The sequence below is a fragment of the Geotrypetes seraphini genome, chromosome 4 (genome assembly GCF_902459505.1).
Source record: "Geotrypetes seraphini chromosome 4, aGeoSer1.1, whole genome shotgun sequence".
Taxonomy (NCBI): Eukaryota; Metazoa; Chordata; class Amphibia; order Gymnophiona; family Dermophiidae; genus Geotrypetes; species Geotrypetes seraphini.
Genome location: NC_047087.1, coordinates 203,608,779 through 203,634,619, shown reverse-complemented (window position 1 = coordinate 203,634,619; position 25,841 = coordinate 203,608,779). Strand labels below are relative to the sequence as shown.

The 25,841-nt window shown below is 41.9% G+C and overlaps 1 protein-coding gene across 2 annotated transcripts in view; it reads left to right on the top strand.

The window, feature by feature from the left end:
* Positions 1 to 1,518: 1,518 nt before the first annotated feature.
* LOC117359607 (pituitary homeobox 3) overlaps positions 1,519 to 25,841 on the top strand; it is a 164,628-nt gene continuing 140,305 nt past the window's right edge. The window contains exon 1 of one of the 2 annotated variants that reach the window (XM_033942738.1): positions 1,519 to 1,777. The gene's annotated coding sequence lies outside the window, so the exon portion shown is untranslated. Of the gene's footprint in view, positions 1,778 to 6,190; positions 6,284 to 25,841 lie in introns of those variants that run through there. The other variant, XM_033942739.1, reaches the window with a different exon arrangement.

The following is a 25,841-nucleotide window of genomic DNA, read 5'->3' as shown; positions in this document are numbered from 1 at the left end:
TAAAACTAGCACGTTTTCCTGCAGGGAATCTTCTTTAAAAAATCTTAGGGTTCTTTTAACGCTTATACCACTTTCTCAATATTTCATACGCCTTCTATTAGTTAATTTCCTTGATTTTAATGTTAAAGATATGAATACAGTACCACATCATATGGGGGGAGAGTGGTGCAGTGGTTAAAGCTACAGCCTCAGAATCCTGGGGTTGTGGGTTCAAACCCATGCTGCTCCTTGTGACCCTGGGCAAGTCATTTAATCCCCCCCCTCCATTGCCCCAGGTACATTAGATAGATTGTGAGCCCACCAGGACAGACAGGGAAAAATGCTTGAGTACCTGATGATCTCATGTAAACCGTTCTGAGCTCTCTTGGGAGAACGGTATAGAAAATTGAATAAATAAATAAATAAACTGTGTATATGTCCATCGTTCAACTAAAATTATGTTTTCATACTTTAAGCAAAAGTTTGAATTGAAATTAATAAAGCTGAAATTTTTGAACTGCAAATGGATAAAGACCATTCCATGAAACCAGATAAATGAAAGGCTCAAAACATAATGTGCATATTATTGTATTCTTACAAAAATGACTATTTGAAATGGCCTAGGTGTGTGTAAATGCAGAAAGATCATATTTCTCATGCAGTTATATAATTGAAGAACAAGCAGCAAAGAATCACCCTAAGCAAGAGAAATTCGTCTTACTGACTAGGCATCTGAGTATCCACCAGAGCTAAAATCTGCACAGTACATACTCAACGATGTTGTATCGATTGAAAAAAAAAAAAAATCACCAATTTCCGAAGGTTTTTCGAATCACTGAATTGAGAAAAGGAATCAGACTTTTACACCTCAAGGAAAAGACGCCTAACTCCAAGCTTCCCAGTGAAGCTTACAAACTTTACAATGTGGTCCTTTCATTATTCAACAAGGCCTTCTACCCACAGTATTTTTGTTCCAATTCTATGTAGATTAAATCTGAATCTTAGATAATTTTAAGAGTTCTTCCCAAATACACAGAATAAAAAAAAATCCTAATAAAAAATGACACATAGTAGCTTCACAGGTTTCTCTGGAATAAGCTAGTCTTTATTCTTATAAGTACACGATTTTCTACAAAATATTCAAAACTGGTGCTCTGAAATAAAACAGAAAATGTCTCACTGTATCTTGCAGTGGTACAGTTGGCCATTCTGGTCGTCAGCCGCATTATATTTTTTTGGCAACAAAGCGCCAGCAATAACTTGACCAAAGTTGCTTCACTGACTCAATGGAAATTGTTGTTGACTGTGCATCTGCAGACGAAGCGCGCGAGTTTGCGCAGCTGCTCCAGCTGTAGGACCACGGCCTTCAGCGCTTTCAGGGCGCGGCCGTGGCAGGGGGCGGGGTCAGAAGGCCGCTAGCTCCGCGGTGAGCGGGTGGGGCTCTGCTGGAGAAGAACTGCTTGCGATTGGGCCTCTTGGCCCCTGGGCGGGGCTCCGCGGCTCTCGGATTGCACGGGACGGCCCCTAGTGGAACGGGTAGCAGGAAGGGGGCGGGTTTTCCAGTGGGCAACCGCTGGTCCTGACTAGGGGCGCCGGCTGCCTTCCATAAAGTGAATGGCAGCATTGAATGGGGAGTCAGTCGACTGGAAATTTCTCCTCTCTGTATGCCAGTTTCGATGCTGATAGGGAGCAGAGCGCCCATGAAACCAGGGAAACTTACTTTCTGACAGGAGCAGTCTTGGAAGCTAAGCCAGGCAATAACCAGCAAGGATTAAGTCTGTCTCTCTCTGGAACTGCAGTAAGTGTTTGGTGTTCACTTTTTCCTTTCTCTGGTTTCTTTTTATATATGGCGTGAGGAAAAAAATAGGCTTGGAAATGTAAATCAGAAAATCTGATCCCCCAGCAAAAGACAAAAACCAATTCCATGATGCTGTGTTTGCTTAGTTAGCTTAATCCATGTGCACCCTGAGTGATGCCGATGCTTTATTGTCTCAATATCATCACGCCAATATTTGCACGAGGATTGATGGTCACATACCAGCGGATTTGTTTGCAGGGAATATGGAAAGTGGCCAATATTTTCCTTGTTTCTTTATTGGTGTGTCACTTGAAGAAAGTGTCCCCGCATACGGTTCTATCCAGTCCTCGGGCCTCCAGCAATGTGTCCGACTCTGGCGGGAGTGTCAGGGTGAAGTCAAGTCTAGAGTAGAGCATACCCTGCCAATTTTTTGGCTCAGATCTGGGCTCCTGTCAAACAGATCTGTCTCCCCTTTTACTACCTTTAGTAATGATCCAATTCATTCTTGTCATTCCCATTAGTTGTTAAACTTCAGATTCTCGATAGCCAGAAAACAAGGCGAATAAGTCTTCAACCGTTTGCTCCAGACTCTGGAAAGAAAAGGCGCAGCTCGTTAGCTTTAGACAGCTGCAGGAAAAATGATATTTATATAAGGATCTGGCTCCTGTTTACAGTACAGAGAGGGAGAGAGCCCTGTCCTGCATGGGAAGCTTGCAGTCTGCCGGGAGCCTTGCTCCGTCCTGTCCTCTGGATGGGGGGGGGGGGGGGGGGGCGCAGTAGAAGTGAATGAAGGAAAAGCGAATGAACAAAAAAAAAGGCAAGATAATCCATTTCCCACTTGTAACCGTGTATTCTATTTCTGTAAACACAAGTGCTCCGAAGGGTCAAAATATCGCCCTAGCAATTTCTGGATGCAGAGCAGGGAAAATAAATGAGACTTAGATAAACGAATCTATCCGGATGAGAGGTACACTCTTTAATAAAGTACTACCATCGCGAGGCAGACGTCTGTTTTCCAAAATATTGCATATAGTTTCCAGATACAGTGAGCAAATGATGCTAGCGCAAAAGAAACAACTTGTTAAGCAAATTCCCTAAGATACTAAAGGACTTATTGGCTCAGATATTTACTAAATGGACGAATACATCACTAAAATCATAACTTTGTGTTTGGACTTTAAGTGGAAAGATAAAAAGTTCACTGTATAGGTTCTGAGCGTTTGGAAAAGGAATTTTAAAATTCTTGTAGGAGAATATAATATAGTGTGACCTTGGGTTGGGACACATATGTTTTTCGTGTCTCCATTATCCTAGTACCCTTCCCGTAGAAAGCAGCGAGTCTCCAGTCCCTCCCCAGTTGCTGCTGTGAGAATAGGACAAGAAGAAATTCTGGATTGTTTTCCCCTTTGTTAATCCCGGGTCTGTGAATTTCTGACTAATAGGTGTCTAATGTATGCAGTGCTCAGGAAGGAAAGGGTGTCCAGAATCTGGTCATCATCGTTTAAAACCATCTAAAAGAAATCAGATCTAAACCGATTCTCCTCAGTACTTCCGCTCAGCAACTGACTGAGAAAGTGCTTTGGGCTTTGCGGTGGGTCTAGGCCGGGCCTTCCGTTCCAGCTGCAGCCCAAGCCATTTTCTCTCCATTAGTGGTAGTGGGAGCTGATGGAAACCCTCCTAATTGTAATCATTCACCCACACTAGAAATTTACACAAATCCGCCTAACCCTAATTACTCATCTGTAGACACTAATAGAAAAACCCTTAATCATTCCCCTATAGATACTATTCAGTGTATAAATAAATCATCCTTTACACTATCACTCATTGTAGAAACTAGGTAGTATAAATAAATCTACCCAACCATTACTCATCTCTAGAAATCAGAGAGAGAGAGCGCGAGTAGAGTGGTCACTGTGTTAGTCCACTTGAATGCAGGGGAACAAAAATATTAGGCAGATTTTATTAGAATAATTTTGTATTTTTCTTGGCTAGTTTTCGTGATCTATATACACTCTCATCAGAAATAAAAGTAACCTTTCTAGATAACCTATAGAATTATTCAAAGAAAACCAAATACGCCACCTATTAAAACTAATAGAAAGGATCACCTTAAAATTATTGTTTGCTTACAGCAAAGATCAAATACATAGAGTAGATATTAGAATAGAAATAATCTTATGCACAATTATTTAGGAAATTATTGAAATAAATTACACAATAAACAAAATCGTCCCTGCGCCCTCATTTTAGAAACTGTTTTAGAAATGAGCTTTCAGCAGTCATTAAACTTTGTGCTCTGAAGAAATCTAAGGACCAGGCCATCTAGTCACTCATTGAAAACTGTGTACCAGCATTCCTAAACTCAGTTGACAAAACATTTTCCTAAAACCTAAACACTTTTTATTATATTTTCTCATCAAGCACTGATTGCATTGTCTAGTGTCTCCAGTTATGCTACTAGTTATTGCCAGCAGCTATTAGTTGAAAGAATTAAACTCACCTAAGCATTTTGATCTTTGTAAACCAAAGCACCTTCGGTGGAAACTCGAGCTGAATAACCTGATCATTTGGGAGTAGGTCACCTTTCCCATTTTACAGCACAGAGGGGCTTTCCAGGCCTGGTTCTCAGAGCACTGCATCTCAGGTAAAGAGGAATAAAAAAAAACCAACAAAAAAACGAGCCCTTTAAATGTGCCCTTGCTCCGTATACTTTTTCAAAAAGGGTATTTTGGGGATTTGAAAATACTTGTATTCAGAATATGCATCACAAGCAATCAATTGTTTTCACTTTAGCAACATTTAAAATAACCAAGAAAATTAAAAGAAGTTAAAAGACAAACAGAACTATAGGTACAAATTGTATGTGAAATGAGGAAAAAACAAGTGTGTGTATATATGCTTTAAAACATTAATAAAAATGAGCTAGAAAAGCTAAGAGAAAAATAAATGTAATCAATGTTAAATAAAGTATAATTCTATAAATTTATTTAAAATTAAAATGACATGGTTTTCATCTAATAATAAAGAAAAAATGGGTTTAAAACACTGCTAGAATTGGAAAAAAATTGTCCCATGGACGCTGAGCCGAGTCCGTTTGGTGCTGAAAAGTTCTCAGCCCAGCCAAGAAGAGAATGATGTGGATATGGCATGAAACAATGTAAAAAACAAAGAATTTCGTTTCTGCAAATTGGCACTTAACGAAATAAGATTAGATAACACTCTTTTCAGCCACAGTGACAAAATAATGCTCAGAATTTAGGAAGTTGATTGGGCTGAGAACTTTTCAGCACCCCTCTAATTAATACTGTGAGTTTAATGTTGTTAAGTGAAATTTATAGAGTTGTAAATGGGGTGTGCTCTAGAAATTAGACAACAAACCGAGATAGAGCCAGTCAAAACCTTGGGAAAGATGACCGGAAAGAGCCTGAAAAATCGTGTTGGAACTGTAGAGATTAGGTAGCGGATGCGTTTGAAGGGAAGACAGACTAGAAAACAGAGCCACTTGATACTCTGATTCTGCTTTATTATACTTTATAAACTTTATTATACCGTATAACTAACACTAAGGGATGCTCACCTAGGCTGGGAGTTCTGCTCAACTCTGAAAAAGAGGCAAGAAAAAATTATCACTTTTACACTTCTCCTGTAGCAGATTAAGGAATGATGCATGGCCACATTAAGAACAGTATGTCATTGTGCATGCTGTACTGATAGGGACAGTTGGCCTTTTTATCAGCTGGGAGCAGAGGTAAGCAGCAAAAATCTTAAAATCTACAAGTTCAGAGTTACTTACAAATCTGACTTAAGAACAGCTTTAAAAACATAACTTGTTCTTAACCCGGGGACTGCCTGTACAGTGAGCAGGCCAAATCAAGGACAGCAGGCCAAGGCTTAGGTCACTGAGGGAGTAGGAAGGCTGTATCAGTGACTGGCCGGCCTGGAAGAGGCAAGGAGCACAGACCTGTGGTATATAGCAAGGATTTTGAGCTATAGCAGATCATGAACCGGCTTAAGAACGAGGGCGATGCAGTAGAAGGAGGAGCATTGGATTGGAAGGAAAGGAACAAGGACTCGGGGGCAGAGAATAAAGGGCAACACTTCCCGACCACCCCTGCAAAAGAGTGCAACTGACGGCTACAGGTGCAGAGTGTTTTGCAGTACCAAGGGAGTCCCAGCTGCTAGGGAAACACCCAGAGAAATACAGAAGAGGGGAGCTGAGAAACAGAGAAAATCACCAGCATATGCACTGCTGGCACAGAGTCCCACAAATGCACTCATTAGACAGACATACAGAGAGAAACACCCACACGAGACTGAAAGACACAAGAAAACACATGCGCTGCAGGCAGAGACTTCCACAAATACACTCTACACTCGCACGCACACACATTTTTTTGCAGGCCAGGATATTTTTTATTGGCCCAACGTACAATAATCTACCCATTTTGCAAACGAGCTTTGGAAAGGACGTAACTAACTTGGTCAGACATACAGACACCACAGGTAAGAACAGAAATGCCCATGGCAATGCTGAGAAGATGGCAGAAGTAACTAGTGCAAGCACTGATCCCAGAAAACTTTAAATGTACAATTTACAGAGAAAGAGAAAGTTATCCTGAAACACAGATCCCGGCCAACAAACACATCTATGGACAAAAAGAAATTCTAGACATATATGTACTGTGCGAAGAAGGCAGACAGGGGAGGACGATTACATTTTCCAATGCACAGCAACTTGTATTGATGGTCCACCAGACAAATACTGGTAGATACTGATGTGCAGAGAACAGAATGACACAGCCGCACCAGGTTGTTCTGTAGAAATTATGAATTTGAGGGAGAAAAATATTTTAAGTGATGTTTAGAGTCCAAGTGCATAACAAGAGTTACTAATTCATATACAACTGGGCTCCATTCCTTTACGGAATACACGCATGCCCTATTTACGCCGGAAAGAATTTAGGTATTAAATCCTGCTTAGTTTTCCTTGTCGCGTTACTATATATGCATATATGTGCGCTTATAAGAAGTCGTGCGATAACGTGAAACATTACAATGAAGGTAACACGTTCCACTCCACCACAGGTTAAATGAAAGACCTTTAGCTACTTTCTCCTGCAAGAAATGCAAACTAAAGGCCGCGGTGACTTGGAAACAGTTTAGCCCCTTGGAAAACTGGGAGATAAAATACACTTTAGATAGTCTGGTGATTCAGGCTTGGCACGGCGGGGTTTGGGGTTGGACAGGCTGGAGGTGTTAATGCAGGGCTCAGTCCTGGACCTCTTTGGGGTCTGACTCGGCACTGCTCCCGTCAAAAGCTCTCTATGACGCATTCCTCATTTTTTTCTCTCTTCGGTCAGTTTTAAATCTTTACATTATTAATACTGTTGTGTCTGGACAAAAGAGATTTTTTTTTTTTGGGGGGGGGTGAAGGAGAAAGAAAAACAATGCCCTAATTCATGGGTAGCTAAAGGGAAGAGGAGGCACTTTGTTTTGGCAGGTATCTGTATAATTTTATTTGCCTGCGTACAGCTCCGTTTCTGTCATGATAGCTAGGCACTCTCAAAAATTAGGTTATATCCTATCAGACAATAAACAACTATCAAAAAGTCAAATCCTGAATACTTTTAGTTTATGTAGAAACTTTAATAAAAACAGTACTTCCTGCCTTCTTTTCCTTTTGGGGGGTTTTTTCCTAAGTTTTTTGGTTATTACATTTTCTTTTTTTTTTTTTCCTGTGCATGACCTGTTCGACTTTCAAACTTTTTCATGCTGAATTTCAAGATATGTGAATTCTTGCTGAGTTAGATGAGTTGCAATGGCGAACATTAATGGGCCAGGTTTACTAAGCTTTTGTTTTCCTCCTCAAAGATACAAAATATGGAAAATTTCGTTAGTATATCTGGTCTGAACTATTTAATTGCATAGGTTATTTCTCTGCATATACCAGTAGTCTATAGTTTTATTATAAACACTTATATTCTACCTTTTCAATGCTATATGGTAGCAAATAGATTATAACAAACAAACCAAATTTTACAAAGCAAATCTATAAAATCAACACCACAAAGAATATTAATGCCAATGCCCAAACCAATAGGACTTGTCTTTTTCTGAATATCCTAGGATTTATTTTTGGAATACAGGAAATGGAGTCTGTGAGTGACTAGTGGAGTGAGCATGTGTTTGCATGGCCTCTACTCTCTTCTCTAGACATAGGGCTCCTTTTACTAAGGTGCGCTAGCATTATTAGCGCATGCAGCAGATTTGCGCACGCTAACCCCATGCTACGCGGCTAGAACTAATGCCAGCTCAATGCTGGCGTTAGCATCTAGCAAGCACAGCATTGTAGCGTGCGCTTTCTGTACATTAATGCCCTAACACAGCTTAGTAAAAGGAGCCCATAGAAAGTGGCTATCTGAGCTGACATGAGACCCATGCGCAGGACTCTGAAAGGCCATGCCAGAAGCCCAGTGTGCTTGGGAACAATAAGGAATAGTTCATACTTTGACTTCTAGTATATTTATGTGCTAAATATGCTTCATTTTGTGGTTTTTGCTTCAGACTGCACGTCAATGCCTAAGTGGCTGTGTGAATGTGACTAACGCCTTAAAAGGCTTCTATGCCAATTTGCAAGCAATCTATAGGTGGACTGTGGCTCAGTGGCAGTTTGTCGTGGCTATTAACACATCTAGACTTTCTGGTTTTTTGTCAATGCAATGATAATCCACTTCCCAAGGGTGGAAGATTTTGTATAATTTATATTTTCTTTCATTTTCGGCTTGAATGTAATTGAAAAGGTTTTTTTTAAACTAAAATTTAGCACATGTTATCTGTATCAGGGCTCATGGGAATGAAATGGGGTCCTTTGGCAGATAACTTGAGCTAATCTGTAGTAAATGACTTCTAAAATGTATAGAAAGTACAAAATTAAAATTCTAGTATAAATATTGAGTTAGCGTTCTTATAAAATGCAGAAACAATCAAGAGGTCCCAGTTCAATAGAAAATTAGTAATATCAAAGGATCACAAAAGAAGCAGGGAAGGTCTAAGCCTTTGGTAGCCCCTAAGCTACAAATACTCTGGGCTCCGCATCTAATAACATCACATTGTATAGCATTTATATACCACAAAACCTTACGGATTTTTGCTGTTAACATCAACAGAAAAGTATAAAATAAACTATTTCTGAATGTCTCAATTAGATAATATTATAAAAATTATGCATATAAATACATTTTTAACAATTTCCTAAAATTCAAATAAGATATGGAAGTGGAAAATAGCCGACGAAGATCGCAATCCCAAGTAGCAGCTTGATACAAAAGCAATCAATTATGGTATCATTTATAATGACTTTCCCCTGACCGATGGAAAATCAAATAATGTTGATATGCACGAGGGGAATGTGTAAAACTAGAAAAGTTAAAATGATCAACTAGATACCCTGGGGCCAAATCATACAGGACCTTGTAACACAAACATCCCAACTTAAACAGCTTCCTGGCCTCAGCAGGGAGCCAGTGCAATTCTCTATAGTATGGGGTTATATGATCTGCTTTTTCAATCTGAAATTAAACACACTTCAGTATTTTGTATCAATTGAAGTCGATAGATAGGGCCCCACATAGTTTTGATTGCTGAAGAAAACTGGCAGACAAGATGCACTGCTCACTGCTTCCTCCTGCTGCCTGGAGGACAAAATACAGGGAGAAGGAAGAACAGACACCTCTGAGAGCAGTGGCTGTGCTGGTGCCTCTCCTTTTCATGCTCTGCTTTCTGCCGGTAGCTGACTTACCAGGGCAAACATTTGGCTCGTGGGGCCTTTGAATTACACATCAAAACATTTTGGGCTCTAGGCACAAGCCTAGTCCATGACCCTTTAGTGTGCTTCTTCAGTAATCCTGTTCTGGCCACAGGAAACCAGCTGTTTGGGTAAGAAAATTTTCATGGTCAGCTAATTATCCAAAAAATATCCACCTGCCTCCATGATTCATAGTAGCATTTAAATGTTTTACAATTATTCTTTCCAACTCCTCCAGCTCTTTGGGCAAGGCATTTGATTCTCCATTGCTTCAGGTACAAACAGATTATATGACTCCCAGGAAAAGAAAAACACCTGATATATCTGAACATAACTCACCTTGAGCCACTCCTGAAAAAGACTTAGGATAAATCCAAGGTCCCTTCCTTTCTATTTATACTAGCCATAGTTCAAACGTGCATGTATAATTAATTAACCAGTTTAGGACTAGGGTGTCTTTTTAAAGGGAAAAGGACTGGGACTTGGGGCCCAATTCACTAACCTGCCCGATCGCGACCGATCTGAGCAGGGCCAATCGATTCAGGAAGCAAGAATATTCTAATGGGGGCGATTGTAGGCACGCCCCATCCGCCGACATGGATTGTTAGGTAGCGATCCCGACGCATGCGCAGACCATCTATTTTGCCTGTAGATGGTCTGCGCATGTGTTTGCTGTCTTTTTTTTTTTTACTGGCCCCGACTCACCTGCTCTCTGCTGCCCTTCCCTGCAGTGCAAGCCCGTGGTTTTAACCTGCGGGTTTAAAGCGGGTTAAAACCATGGGCTCGCACTGCAGGAAAGGGCGGCAGAGAGCAGGAGAGTCGGGGGAGGCAGAGAGCAGGTCGCGGCGGCGAGCCAGGAAGCCAGAGAGAGAGGCAGGGGAGGCAGAGAGCAGGTCGTGGCAGAGAGCAGGAGAGCGGGGAGCCAGAGAGAGAGAGTCAGGGAGGCAAAGAGCAGGTTTATTTCAGGGCTGCAGGATTAGTAGGACAGTTGGAAAGGACGTGATCGACTGGTCCCCAGCAGTCCCTTCTTGTTGATCGGCCAGCCCAGTCGGTGTTCAAGATTTTTGTTTAGTGAATTGCGTCCCTTCGGGTTTTCAGGATTTCCCCAATGCATATGCATGAGATTTATTTGCATGCACTGCTTTTAATGCATATTCATTGGGGAAATCCTGAAAACCCGATTGGATTCCGGCCCTCGAGGACCGGAGTTGCCCATATCTGCACTAGGTATGAGCTCCCAGAACCTGATAGATGTACAAAACAAGCATATATTCAGTGGTGTAAAAAGGAGTGGTGGGTGGGGCGGACTGCACTGGGTGCTAGCACCTCTCCAGTCCCCCATATACCTCTTTAAATATTTGCTAGCGCTAGCAGGATCTTCCCCCTTCTGCTTGTATTGGCCTCGGCTCCCTTCTGACATCACTTCCAAATCGTGGGGACCAGGACGTGACGTCAGATCCAAGGCCGGCACGCGTAGCAGGTAGAAGGTGCTGCTCGTGCTGGTGAACATTTCGAGAGGTACATGGGGGTGGGGAGGTGGGCGCTCAAGTGGTGGGGAAGAGCAGGAGCGGCGCATGGCGCAGCCATGCCAGGCGCTACCATCCTGGATACCAACTTCCGTAGCTACACCACTGCATACATTAACTTAGGAAAACAATTAACACAAATTCTGAAAATTGACCAAAATGAATTTGGTCGTACCAAAGCAGTTTGCAATGTCAGCAGCCAGAGGCCCAGATGTGAAAATAGCTTCTGAGTGGGACACAGTTATCAGCTTCTCAGGGCCAAACTATTTCTTAAATTCTGTATAGACTGCCCAGATTTAGGTGCTGATCGCAGGATCTGCGCATCAACTAATTAGCTAATTAGGTGCTAACAATCTATAATTAGTGTGAATTGGCAGCAGTTTGGAGTTATGTAAAGCATCTTCCCTATTCTCTATTCTATAACATGTGTGCCTACATTTCATACCATGTAACGCCCAAGGGGATGTGGCATGGGTCAGGGGCACGCCCAGAAGTTAGGCACAAGGATTTCTAGAACACTGTCATTTATGCAACTGACTGTCATAATTTGTGTGACTGCCATAATTTATGTAGAGTCGGATGACAGCAGCACCTTCGGGAGACCCTTGATAAAGCACGGGAGTGTGAAACATGTGGGGTCGTCTCTCCCGAGTCATGTTAATAAAAGATAAGTAGAGCAAAACACAACATCTTGTTAAATTATAGATTTTAGCAGAATTTGAGAAAAATAATAATAAAAAATATATAAATAGAGAGTAGAGAGGAGGCCGGTGATGAAGACCATGTAATCCTTCCTGCTGTCAAAAAATAATAAGCGGTGGAGTGGTGGGGCTGAGGCTTCCTTGGAAAACCTATTTGAGGGTCAGCTGAACATTCTACATTCGGAACTGCTGTATTAAAATTTAAAAAAATAATTTGTGTGGCAGCATTTACACCAGCCTTTGGCAGGCATAAATACGCATGTCCAAAGTTAGGCACAGAAGGGCCAGATTCTATATATGTTGCTTAAAAAATTGGAGCCGATGAGTGTGGCGCTAAGCAAGCACCCATTATAGAATCACACTTAGCGCTGCCTAAGTGTGCTGAGGTGGTCCTATGCATTCCAACATTTAGGTGCACCCTATTTATGCCAGGGTCCTCTTGGCCTAAATACCCATGGCTAAGCTAGGCGCCCAATGGCCCCTAAGTCAGATATAGATGCCTAATTCAAAAACATGCCCACGATCTGCCCCTAACCACAGCCACTTTTAACTATGCCTTTTACACTAGACGTCTAACTGTTGTAGAATCACACCTACCCAAGTTAAATGCCTACCTATCGATTGACTCCAATCAGTGCCAATTAAGAGGTGTTGAGCGCCGATTTAGCCTATTATTCGATTAAGTTAGGCGTGCCGATATAGGCACCTAACTTTAGGCACACTTTATAGAATTTGAGGGAAAATGTGCACTAAGCTAGCATTCTGTTAAGGCCATTCCACTCAAAGTGCCCTTTGCGGAATATTCGTTTAACACGCAGTGGCGCAGTGAGGGAGCTTAGCGCCCGGGGCGGTGGTGCCCGGCATCACCGCTTCCTGCACCCTCCCTCCACTCTTCCCCACTCCTTGAGCGCCCCCGCGTACTTCTTGAAATGTTTGCTGAAGCAAGCAGCATCTTTTACCCGCTGCTTGTGCCAGCATTGGCTTCCTTCTGATGTCACATCTTGGTCCCGCAACCAGGAAGTGACATCGGAAGGGAGCTGATGCCGGTGCGAACATTAAAGATGTACGTGGGGTGAACGGAGAGGAGGAAAGGCTCCAGCACCCCCCTCGAAGATGGTGCCCTGGGCAGTCCATCCCCCTGCCACCCCTTACTAGACTATTGTGAACATGGATCATGCTGGTGCCTAACTTTGGATGCCATTTATTGAATTTCTCCCTCCATGTAATCATTAAGCACCCCCATCTCCTACAACATCTTACAATCAACTGACTCGCTGCTGACTCATTGCTCAGTCACCGAGAATCAAGATTTGAAAGTGTTTAAGACTAAATTGAAAACCTTACTATTTCAGGAAGCATTCAGACTTGAATCTGATTTATAATTGACTAATAGACCATTGAGAATCCTGAGTCTTATTTAGAGCTGATGAGAAAATATGAGAAATGGGACTACTAAGATGTTGATATGAATAGGGGGAGATCAATACTTTGATTGTCATTTTTTTTTTTTTTAATTATGATTTTAGTTCATTTTGAAAGGCCAGTAATGTGGTACATGATTTTTAAATTGCGGTGATTAGAACTGTGTATGTAAAGTTGCATTTCGCCTAGAAGTGGATGATAGAATGGAATATAAATATTGAAATAAATAAATTTCCTGTGGCACATTGAGAGAAGAAAGGAGAGATCCATGGTGGCAGGAAACTGAGGCAGCTGGTTATTATGACACAAGAAAAGAAGAGGAAAGAACCATGGTGACATGCTGCTGCATTCACTGGGAGAGTAGGCATACAAAAACTGTAGTGATCTGCTCCTGTAGCTGTCAGCATTTTCTTTGCTATACACAGGAATCCACTGCCTGCATTATGACCACCCGGATGCAACAGCAATCTTGCTGATTCAATTGTGTGAGGCAGGCATATTCCTTGCAAATCCTGAAGAATCTGCCCATCTTGTATGATTGCTGCATGACCCCCCAATACTAAGAACAGATGACAGACTCTTAAATAGCTTAGTGGGAACATTGGTAGCTTATGGTGCCTGCTGATAAAGAGCCCCATGTGAAAAGTTATTTTATCATATATATTTTTTATTATTTACCCTTTGGCTATCATTTACCCTTTGACAACTGACCCAAGCTACGCTCCAAGGATTACAGCAGAAGATACAGAGGAGCAAATTCTATAAACGTCGTTCTGATTGTAGTCAGCGGTAGGCATCCTACTACTGTCTAGCCAGTCAATTGGGACGCACGTTTAAAAAAACAACAACCCACTGAGAAGGGTCACCTACATTGTAGGTGTTTTGGCGAGCCTGGGGGATGCATAGGGCCGCCTAAGCTCACCTAAGGCTAAGTGTGGGCATGGTTTCACCCAGAAGTGGTCTTAAGCGACTTTAGATGGCCCTAGGCATCTCCCTAAGGCCACAATAGGCATCTGAAATGTAGGCCAGCAAAATCTCCCTGCCATGGTCAGATATTAGTAAAAATCAAATAAAATCACTCCTCTAGTACATTGAACAAACTTCTTTTACAAATGATGATAGCTTGAGATGAAACAGATGCTCAGAGATGCGGAGGCAACAACAAGGAGCGAACCCAAGAATATCGTCTCACCACCCAATCATCGCATATAGTTGTGTTGTGATATAATAAAGATGTTTTTCTGTGACTGCAAAATATAGTCTACTTATTCTGGTGCTACTAAAGATTCAAAGAAAACTTACCCCCTCTTCTACGAAACTGCGCTAGCAGTTTCTAGCGCAGAGAGCTGCACTGAATGGTTTGTGCTGCTCCCGACGTTCATAGGAACTCAATGAGCATCGGGAGCAGCACGGGCCATTCAACATGGCTGTCTGCGCTAAAAAACGTTAGCGCAGTGTCATAGAAGAGGGGGTTAGCTTTGAATCTTTACTAGCACCAGAATAAGTAGACTGTATTTTGCAGCCACAGAAAAACATCTTTATTGTATTGCAACTCAACTATATGCGATGACTGGGTGGTGAGGCAATATTCTTGGGGTTCGCCCCTTGCTTTTACCTCCTCATCTCTGAGCATATGTTTCATCTCAAGCTATCATCATTTGTAAAAGAAGTTTGTTCAATGTACTAGAGGAGTGATTTTATATGATTTTTGCTATATTCTCTTTAATCACTCATAGAGACATAGTACCAAAGTTTTTGGTTCCCCTTTATTTGTTGTGATCGGATTAGTGGCCGTGGCAGGGAACACATGCCCCCCCCCTGACGCAAAGACTACCAGCAAGAGGGATCCCCAGTCCCTCCTGCTGAAATCCCTAAAGCTGCCCCCCCTACCTTTGAATGTCCGTGGCAGGAGGAGTGCCCAACTCCTGTTGCCACCCTCTCGAGATTTCCCACAGTAGGAGGGATGCCCAGTGTCTCCTGCTGGAACTCCCACCCCACAAGACATCAAAACCCCCCATGCCCCGGACACATCTCCCAGCAGGAGGGATGTACCTGGGCTAACTGGAATCTTAGTCCTCTCTCGCAGTGCATTCTGGGATTCACTGGGAGTGTCCTAGCATTTTGATTGGTTAGATCCTTTAGGCCACTCCCATCCCAGAATGCACTTTGAGAGAGGCCTAAGATACCGGGTTGGCCTAGGTGCTTAGGCAACTTCTGAGACCAGGCGTCCTATACAGAAATCTGGCCTAGACTTTCCATTAGAACTACAATCCCAGATCTTAGGAGTAGAAATTGATGACCACCTATCCATGAAAAGTTACATACAATCAATAATAAACCAATCTTTCCATGTGATGATAAAGTTAAGATCCATCAGAAAATATTGAATTAGAAACATAGAAAATGAAAGCAGATAAAATCTGCCCATCCATGTCATCCACTATCTCTTTTTCCCCCACTAAATGATCCAACATGCCTGTCCCAAACTTTCTTAAACTCAGTCCCCGTCTCTGCCACCTCCTCCAGGAGGTTGTTCCATGAATCTATCACTCTTTCAGTAAATTATTTCCTTAGAGTATTTCTTTTAACTTCATCATGTGCCCTCTCATTCCAGAGCTTTCTTTCAGTTGAAAGTGTTGAATTGTGTTGGTTTATTGGGTGATACTCTTATACTTTGAATTGTTTTCAGAGTGTATTTTTCAATTTGATTAATCATCTTATGGGGGTCAATGTCATTTTGATTCTCAAAGAAAAGTGGAAGGCGGGCTGAAGAGAAAGACCTGGGCTAAAAATAATGCCAGCGCCTTAGAAAAGAGGTGATAGGCAAATGGGAGACAGGTTTTTCAGTTTATGATTCCCAACCACTTTCATGACAGCAGCATCATGGTCTGAAGTCCTTAAGGAGAACAGAATTTTCATCTCTTATAATTATTACTTTAAAAGTTTTTCCTAGAGAAAGATGAATCAGGAATTCAATATCTGATTCAGTAGATAGGAGAATGCCCTAAGAGCAGGCATCCTGGCCTAGAAAAGGCAGATATATAACTGCCATAAGAGATGGCACAGATGGATGACAGTTGAACCTGAAATGCTCTATGGGAGTCCCGAGTCAGAAAAGATCTAAACTTGGCTCAAAAGATTAGAGAATAAAAGTGTGTTTGGGGAATCACTTCACAGAAGGGAAATGATAGAAGCCTCGTCCAGAAGAGAAGGAATGAAGCAATAGTTCAGCTACCAGAAAAGAGGGAAATGATTCTAAAGGTCAAGGACTCAAAAGAACATGATTATCTTAGCACTGGTAATCTACAAATCAATATGAATTTGCTGTGAGATATTTCATTTGGGAACATCATTTCTCAGGATAATGTTTTATTTGTCCTGCTGTAATAGGAGGGACCTTACAGGGAAGAACTAAGGAGCCTAGAATACAATGCAAACTTCTAAACAGTGGATTGAATGTCTTGGTAGATAAAAGGACTTTTGTGTCTTTTATGAACAAGTTAGCAGACTGTCTCTAGCGATAAGAATGTGTAAATTGGAATTCCCTAGAATCCATTTAAGTCTTTTTTAAAGATTAATTGAAATTATTTCCTCATTGCATTTTCTTTATTGCTTGGGTTTAAACAACTCTTCCTCCTATGATGTTTGAGGACTCTGATTGAACCATTTGTCATTTTCAATTCCTGGGTTTGTTTGTTTTTAGTTGGCTCAGATTTTTTTTTCCTCAATAATTATTTCTTGATGTGTAATATTGAAACTGGTTGCATAAATTCCTTGCCTTGTAGTCAGTCTTCTGATGCAGAATAACTAATACAGTAAAACCTTGGTTTACAAGCATAATTTGTTCCGAAAACATGCTTGTAATCGAAAGCACTCGTATATCAAAGCGGATTTCCCCATAAGAAATAATGGAAACAGACGATTTGTTCCACAACCCAAAAACTTTAATACAAAATGCTGTATTGCAAGACCTCGCTTGTTTAGAACAGTCACTACACTCCTGCAGTGTCAGAGAGAGAAGAACCATTGACTCAGTTGTGATGATGTGACGCGTGTATACCGTATGTACTTGTATTGCAAGACATTGCTTGTATATAAAGTTAAAATTTAATAAAATGTTTGCTTTTCTTGCAAAACACTTGCATACCAAGTTACTTGCAATCCCAGGTTTTACTGTATGTCCTAATATCCAGTTTCTGTGTAGTCCATTTTAAACACTCTTGGTGCTTGAATGAGTCTTCTGTAGTGAGCAAGCTCCAGATCGTAATGTTTTTGTGGACACATCACAGGCCCTCAAATAATCTATTCTAAAGTCTAAGAACATGATAGACATAATTATTACAGCTCAGGTAGAGACAATGGCTATTGAAGATAGTATGTATAGCATTTGTTATATTATCCCAAAGTTTCAGACACCAAATGGTGAAAACTTGCTCTTGGAACTAATTAGATGATGAAATTTCCAGGAAAAACATGAGCTTACTTAAGTTTCTGAGTCATCTGCACAGCTGTCCCACATTTCCTTCTTTTATCTGCTAAGTAGTTCTCTCTCTCTTTGTCTTTTATCCATCCGTTGCCTTTTCAGTTCTCTCTCTTTTTTTATTTTTTATCTTCTTTTCTCCTTTTCTGCCTCCTTTGAGCTGTGGTATGACTGAGATTTGCAGTTTAAACACCTGGGTTCGTCCTACATGGTACAGAGTTATTTGCAGTGAGTACATTCAGGAGCTGCCATTAGCTGCACTCCCTGCCCCCTCTCTTGCTCCCTCCTGCCTTCACCTCTGAATATTAATGCCTCCAGGCAGATTGGATAATAATGTGACTGGGAATTGAATGAAACTGGTTATTAGCTGTTGGACTCCTGGGAGCATTTAAGGAAGTTCAGTACAGAGGAGCCTTCACAGAGAATCGGCAAGTTTCTGTGAAAGGATAAATATTGGAATCCTGGAGCAACAAGGCCCCCCCCCTCCTCCTAACCAGGGTGCAGAAATCAGTCCAGGCTGGGCCCAAATTCAACCAGCAAAGAGGCTCTAATCATTCACTTTCCTCCTGTTCTTTTTATGTGTGAGGTAAAATGAAAGAGTTGTTTAGTAATAAAAATATCCAGATCAATATCTAAACACCGCAGTTGGTATTTCCTTTAAAATGCCAGTCACATCATCTGGCTATTCAACGACAGTATCCAGATCGCGAATGGCCCAGTTATATATATGTGGCCTAAAAAATTGGTGCCGACTAGTGCAATGCTAAGTGCAATTCTATAAAAGTTAGGTGCCCGTTATAGAATCACACTTAGACCCACCTAAGCGTTCTAACAGTTAGGCACGGTCTATTTATGCTGGGGTTTTCTTGACCTAAATGTCCACACCTAATAAACACAGGCACCTAACTCAAAAACACAGCCACGATACACCCCCTAACCACGCCCACTTTTAACTAGGCGCTTTGCACTAGGCGCCTAACTGTTGTTGAATCACACCTACCAAGTTAGGCACCTAACTTTCAATTTACTTAGTTCCAATGAAGAGATGTTGAGTGCCGATTATCGGCACCGATTTAGCCTATTACTCAATAAAGCCTCCTTTTACTAAGCCGTGGTGGAGGTCTCTACCGTGTTCCAGAGTGCTAAATGCTCCAACGCTCGTAGGAATTCTATAAACATTGGATCATTTAGCATTCTGGGCCGCGGTAGAAACCTCTACTGTGGCTTAGTTAAAGGGAAGGTAAGTTATGCTGGTATGCTGATGTAGGTATGCTGATGTAGGTGCCTAATATTAGGGAAGGGAATGGGGACTTGTATATCGTATTTCCCCATGTATAGGCTGTCTCTTTGTATAGGCCGTAGGAAACGCCTATTTAAGTTTTAAAACTCTTAGATAAGCCGCCCCTTGTTACTAGCCGCAGCTTATCTAAGAAATTTAAAAAGTAAATCGGCCTATACAATGGGGTGGTCTATACATCCCCCCCCCTTAAATACCTCCCTCACCGGTAGTAAGATCGGGTGTGTTTTCATGTGCAGGCTTTGTTGAGTGGAACGAATGTCCTGGAGAAGTGATGGCAGCCAATCAGGAATCGTTGCGGGACAGAGACTTGAGATAGCAAACATCGCTCCAGCCCTGCATAGGGTGGAGGAAGCAGCAGTCCAGGATGTTTGTTCCACTCAACAAGGCCTGCACATGAAAACACTCCCAATCTTACTACCGGCGAGGGAGGTATTTAGGGAGTGGGATGATGTATCCACTAGGCCGGTTTGCAAAACCCATGTATAGGCCGTGCCTATACATGGGAAAATTCGGTACTACCTTTTTGTCGCTTTGGCATTTCAAAGCTGACATTCAAAGTTTTGGGCATTGGAGGATTAAGTGACTTGCCCATAGTCACAAGGAGCAGCACCAGGATTTGATCTCACAACTTCTGGGTGCCAAGGCAGCAGCTCAACCAGTGAGCAACAGCCCTTCCTCCCCAGTGAGCTATAGCCCTTCCTAATATCAGGCGCTCTTTGTAGAATTTGGGGGTAAATGTCCAGACTGAGCATCAAGTTTCTTGCTATCTGGATAAAGGTGATATTGAGCCTACTATCCAGATAACTCCAGGGCATTATTAACATAGGGGGCTGAATATCACCCTTATCTGGACACTTTGGTGCTTTTACCACTAAGGAATAGTGCTGGCTATATAGGAGGTAATTCTGTAAGCATGTACATCCTTTTAGGTGCCCCAATGCCTGTTCAATCTTGGTACTTGGGAGCCCTAATACTTTCTAGAATACTTAGAAAACCTGGTATCAAGGTGCCTAAAATCTGGGAACCAGCTATAGAACTGGTGTCTAAATGCAGCAGGGTATACGTAACTTCAGTTTTCTGTAGGTATGCGTGTAAGTGGCAGCACAGCCCATGCATCATCTTTGTCAACACCTTCTTTGCATTTACATACTTTCTCCCAAGTTTTATAAATGGTGCTTTGAGTTGCACATTCAAATTTGTGCACATGCCCAAATTGTGCACATAACTTAATTGAATAATGAACCAATTAACGCCAATAACTGGCTTCTTAACAAGCAATTATTAGCATTAATTGGTTTTAATTTTTATATATGTGCATAAATTTAGGCGCGGGATCTGCATTTAAAATTTATGCACAGTACCAAAAGAGGGGGGGGTTGCAGAAATGGGAGGGTCATGGGCGGATTGGGGGTGTTCCTCAAAGTTACGCATTTAATGTTGAAACATTTTATTAATTTCCAATAAACAAAACAAGAAATAATGAACATGACATAACAAAGTACCACATCTCCCCACCCTTCTCGTCCCTCCCCAAGGGACACCAGCACCTAACGTTAGGTGTGAAGTTTTGTACCATATTTCGGTTGGTGCAAATGTTCATGCTCAAAGTTAGGTGCAGCTCCTGGGCATAAGTGCTATTCTGTAAACTGAGCCTAACCTTAGGCGCCATTTATAGAATAGCACTTCGGTGGCACCAATTTTTTTGAGACGCAGTACAGTATATAGAATTCAGTGCTATGCCACTTTCATGCACCCTTACAGAATAGCGCTTAACTGTTATACTGCCGCTTACTTGCATAAATCTATACTTACCCACGAGTGTGCAGATATTCTCTACATTCAAAAAAGCAACAACCAAGCAAACCTCAATACCCCACTGAAAAAATAGGAAGGATCACAAAACAAAAGCAAAAAAGTAGTTGATGAATTGGAACAACCAAGTTTATTGCGACAAATGATCCAGTCAATAAGACAATCAATAAAAACAATAAAAGTATAACAATAAAAACAATCCAGTTGGTAAAAGATGCAGAAAATATTGGCAGCAACAGTGGAAGACTTCAATGATGAAACAATCCAACTGACAGGCTTTGCAGTAGTCTATACTGGTATAATGAACAGTTGTAATAAACAATGCCTGGAGATCCAACAGCTGGAAAGATGTACACCAATAGGCTATTTGAGAGGCAGGCAATTCCAGTCCTCAAGAGCCACAGGCAGGTCAGGTTTTCAGGATATCCACAATAAATATGCATGAGATGCAATAAATATGCATGAGATAAATTTGCATATCAAGGAGGTAGTGCATGCAAATCAATCTCATACATATTCATTGTGGATATCCTGAAAACCTGACCTGCCTGTGGTTCTCAAGGACCGGAATTGCCTACCCCTGGCAATGTCAACGTAATGGACAGAAGCAATAACCAGAAGCAAAAGACCCTTCACGGTCTGTGTTTCAGCTAATGTGGTTGCCTTTATCAGTGGTCCAGAACTGTAGACTTCTGGTCAAACAGTAATGAGAGAACTCAGTTAATGCTGAACCAAATATGGAAAAAAAAACCATAAGTTTGAGGATGATAAAGCTGAGTTAAAGCAGTGTGAAAAGACGCACATACTCTTGTGACCAAAACTATAAAGAGGAAGTGACGCCGGTGAAAACCGTATGGCAAGTGACGCTGAAATGTGAGCACACAGTTACAGAATTACTTCCATAGTGGCTACCGTCATACAGATATTTGACTTTGCATAGATTCATTTTTCTGTGTTACTTAACTCAGCAAATATATTACAAATGAATATGCTGTTGGTACCATTGAGTTTTATTTCAAATGATTTCAAACTTCATGAAATGAACTTGAACAATCCATGTAAATAGAGAAACACATTTTGTAATTTTCTGCCTTGGCGTCAGTTTGACTGAAGAAGCCAGTTGTAAGGAACACAGAGAGTTCTGCAGCTAAGAATTATTTCCATAGACATTAACCCCCAGATTCGAGAAAGTTATGTGCACAATTGTACAGTATACTTGTGAGTGCCAAATTATAGAATACTGTCAGTTACACATGTAGCTTGATGAAAGAGCTGCTAATCGGCATTAACAGCCAATTGTTAGCTATGATTTATGCTAATTGCCACTAATTAGTAGTTAAGCATGTAACTAACCTAAGTCCTATAAACTGTGCACTCGAAATCCAAAGAGAGTAATTACAAGGAGAGGACTGGACCGGGGAGAGACATGAGTGGGTCAGGGGTACTGTTCCTTCCAAGCAAGCTGGTATTCTCCATAGTTGCTAGGGACAAGCAGGTTCCCAGGCAATGTGTGGCACAGTGGTTAAAGCTACCGCCTCAGCACCATGGAGTTGTGGGTTCAAACCCATGCTGCTCCTTGTGACCATGGGTAAGTCACTTAATCCCCCCATTGCCCCAGGTACGAGTATATTAGATTGAGCCCACTGGGACAAACAGGGAAAAATGCTTGAGTACCTGAATAAATTCATGTAAACTGTTCTGAGCTCCTTTGGGAGAACAATATAGAAATTGAATGAATAAATATTGAAAATGCGATAGAGAAACAGTGCCACCCACTGGCAGAACTGTAGGTGGAGGACTCCTGCTCAGTTTAGAGGGAACAGTGGTCAGTGTATGTCCAGCACTGTATGAACAGGTTCTAGAATTCTAGCAGCTAAGCACCTGTAAGTATTTACATTAGCCACTGAGCTAGCGTTAAGTGCTCTCCCCTAAAGTTAGCCATGTAACTTCAGACTTACATTAGCATTCTATAGTGGCAATTGCACATTCAATTGCCAATATAGAATTTGTGCTTAGTGTGTATCATCCTGGCATCTAACTTTAGGTGATCTATACAGAATTAGTCCATGAGGGTCATTCTATAAAGGGATGTCTAATTTGAGGCACTAAGGCTCAGATTCTATAAATGGTGCTTGGCCAATCTACGTGCCAAACTTAAATTATTCTATTTGGCTTCATTGGCACTGTTAATTGAAAAGTGCCATTAAAAAAACAATTAAAAAAAAATTTAATTAGCTGGAAGGCGCTTAACTCAGTAGGCTCCTACCATTTCGAGACACAGAATATCTTAATGTATACTCTGTGCAAACAGTGCTCACTACTGAAAAAGGGCATGCACTATTGAAAAAGAGAACATACTACAGTATAATCTCGTTATAACGGACTCCGCTTGTCCCGGCCATGCGCCTTTATAAACATGAAGAAAATCATTGCATATAGTGGACTCGCATATAACGGACTTTCGGATATAACGGACAACCAATTTGGTCCCCAGAGCCCCTTTTAGCTGTAGTTTTGTTCAGCTATAATGGACATGAAGGCTCCGCCTACAAGGCATGTGGTGTGCCAGTGACATAATATCAAAATGCAGCCCAGAAGAAAATGACAGAGTATTTTTCTTTCCTGGACAGTGCAACATAATGCTTTAGAACATCTTTTAGTGTTCTGGTTTTGCAATCATTTCGTGCCATACCAATGTTTTGCTGAGTTTTGTTATTGACGTTGCTGATATGGTTGTTCAATGATTGTTGTTCATTGATTGTACGTTGTTTCAGTTAACCTAAATAAAATTTTTATAAAAATGCAACTCTGGCTATAACGGACTGTTTTTCCATGTGCCTAAGGCCCCGCCCACAGGAGGGGCCTAAGGTTACTGGGCCGATTCTGGTTGGCCCAGGCGCCTCAGGCCTCACCTGTGGGCGGGGTTTGAGGCGCTTGGGCCAATCAGGCCCTAAGGCCAGCCATTCGTGGGATGGCTGGCGTGCCGGATGGACGGGCATGGGACCCGTCCATCTGGACATCTTTTACAGGTACAGGAAGGGGGATTGGGAGTAGGGGGGGTTAAGGGGTCGACAGGGGGCCGATTGGGAGTTTGGGGAGGTGATCGTGGGAGGGGAGTGCGTTGAGGGCAGGACGGCCTGGGATCCCTTCTGCCCATATCTTAGTGGGGGTAGGGGGTTCACGTGGGCAGGAGGGGTTGGACTTCCTCCTGCCCAGATCTTCATCGGGGAAGGTCATGGCTGGCGGGGCAAGAGGGCTTGGGCTCCCTCTTGCCCCGATCTTTGTCGGGGAAGGTTGCAGCTCGCGGGGCAAGAGGGCTTGGGCTCTCTCTTGTCCCGATCTGTGGCGGGGAGGGTTGCGGCTCGCGGGGCAAGAGAGCTTGGGCTCCCTCTTGCCCTGATTGGATCGGCAGGGCTAGGAGGGCTTGGGCTCTCTCATGGCCCGATGTTGTCGGGGGGGGTAGGATGTAGATTCTGTAACCAGTGTTGTTTTTGAAAGACATCGGTTACAGAATCCAGCTTTTAGGCGAAGGACTGGCTCCTCCTTTGCCTAAAAGCTCTTGTGTTGGGCGTTTGGGACTTAGGCTTTTTTAGGTTGATGATATGTTGTTAGTGTAGACGTAGTGGTTGTCTGGGCATTTAAACAGCTGAACGTAGAGGCGTTTTTTGGGTGGTTTTTTTTATAATGGACATTTTCCCTGCTTCTACTTTCAACATTTAAGGCCTTAGGCCAAAAGGGGACTTAGACGTTTTTTTTTATTATGCCCCTTCACGTATCAATGGACAATATAATAATAAATGATCTAATGTCCCAACTTGCCAGCATCTATTAGACTTAAAGCTATCTAATTTCTGTAAACGAGCTGGAGTCCAAACTGCTCTATGTAACAAAAAAAATAAGTTTATCTCATAGATGCCAACGCTGTACATCTCATCCTCCAAGCCCAAATTTGTGGCCATTGAGACGCAGTAATTTGATGCTTTATCTCAATGCTCCAAATGTCACGCAGACCAGTCTTTGGTTTCTTATTCAAAAATCCAGATATTAATTTATACCACTGAGCGGCCTGGTGTCCCAGGAAGTCCACCTGAAAGCATAAGACCGGCAGACAATGCTGATTAGTTAGATTTTTCCATTCAGGGAACCCCTCCTGAATGGCCTGCTTCAAGTGCAACCATCTATAAATTTTGTGATTTGTTAAGACCAAATTTGTGTTGCAATTGTGAAAAGTCAAGCAGCATACCATCTGATATAACATCATCCAAAGTACGTATACCTGCCTTCATCCAGTGTTTCCAGATAACCTTAAACCCGCCAATTTGAATCTTGGAGTTCAGCTAGAGGGTCTGACACGTGGATTTATGGACTGGAATAGATGTTAAATTATTGATAGATTTTAAAGTTTGCTACGTGTCTAATAAAATTCTATTGTCCTTACACAGTCTAGGTAACTTGATACTTAGAACGTGACCTAAACGCAGTGAAAACATGAATTGCCATTCCAAAGATAACCAGTCTGGGAGATTTTCCATGATCTCAGGGAAGATCCAACACATATTCTGACGCATAATATAGGCTTGATGGTACCTATAAAAATTTGGGAAATTTACCCCACCCTCCGCAATTGGCTTTTGTAAAGATACTAAGGCAATTCTTGCTGCTTTCCCTAGCCAAATAAATTTTGTCGGAATACTATTTAATTTCTTGTAATAAGACCCCTGAAAAAACAATGGTAACATACCTATTTGGTAAAAAACAACAGACAGAATCATCATCCAGCACAGTTTTGATTTATCCAAATTTAGTACCAGATTATGGTCAGTCAGCCATTCAGCAATAGATTTTAAACTTGTTTGTAAAGAAACAAAATCAGGAGTAGCTGACAGCCTCAGATCAGAATGAAAAACACTTTATTTAACCCTCCCCTTTATTCAAAACTGTGGAAGCGGCTTTAAGCGCAGGCCGGTATGCTGAATGCTCTGAGCTGCTCCTGATGCTCATAGGAACTCTCTGAGT